Genomic DNA, 749 nt, shown 5'->3' with positions numbered 1-749 from the left:
TAAATAGAGATGTAATGCAAAAAATGTACTTCATAATAAGCTTCAGTTGATAAATTATAATTTAGAAACATTATCTTGGATAATTTTGTAGACTAATGGAGGTCATGCTGAATGGTTCCAGCCAACGAGAAAGAGACAATCCAATGTCTCGCCTCTTATGCCATCTATGCGAGAGATGTAGAACGTTTTTGTTCTACGCGTGGTTTGCAAAGAAAAGCGTCCTGCGAGTCGTTCGTTGACGATTCAAAAGAATAGTTGGAATCGCAGACTGGGAAGATTCGTGGACGAATCGTTAGAATAGATTCGTAATGTATGATTGAATCGTTGGAATCGACTTCTGATAAAGAATCGTGTTGCTCAACTCTAATCCGAATGTATGTTTAATTCCGGGACAGCGCGAACGCAGTCCCGACTACCAAAAATTACGCGCCCGAGTTACTCACATTTGGAGCAATCGCAGGGGTCAACCCAACCGCAGTGCAATGGAAGGGTCTCACCCTGGGGGAACCGCCTTCATGATCACGGTAACCCCTACGCCAGGTAAGTATGCCGAGGTATACTCACTCAGCCCTCTTATGTCTACCTTACGTTTAACTACTCACTGGATATCCGTTTACAATTCATTGATATTTAATTAACCGTTATAAATGTAACCAAAAATCCTTCATAAAAGCGTTGTATAAAGTGTAGTTATTGGTTAACGCAATGTACCTTGTCATAATATTTACGCACAGTTCGCGAACTAATTC

General features: G+C 40.9%; 1 non-coding gene across 1 annotated transcript; it reads right to left on the bottom strand.

Moving 5' to 3' along the window:
- Window positions 1-386: 386 nt before the first annotated feature.
- On the bottom strand, window positions 387-548 carry LOC138692303 (U1 spliceosomal RNA). Its single transcript, XR_011330056.1, has one exon. It is a non-coding gene; the product is annotated as a U1 spliceosomal RNA (small nuclear RNA).
- Between the last annotated feature and the right edge of the window lie 201 nt (window positions 549-749).

This window comes from Periplaneta americana, chromosome 16 (assembly GCF_040183065.1).
Source record: "Periplaneta americana isolate PAMFEO1 chromosome 16, P.americana_PAMFEO1_priV1, whole genome shotgun sequence".
Lineage (NCBI taxonomy): Eukaryota > Metazoa > Arthropoda > Insecta > Blattodea > Blattidae > Periplaneta > Periplaneta americana.
The sequence above is the reverse complement of the archived record's forward strand: the minus strand, read 5'-3'. Positions and strand labels throughout refer to the sequence as shown.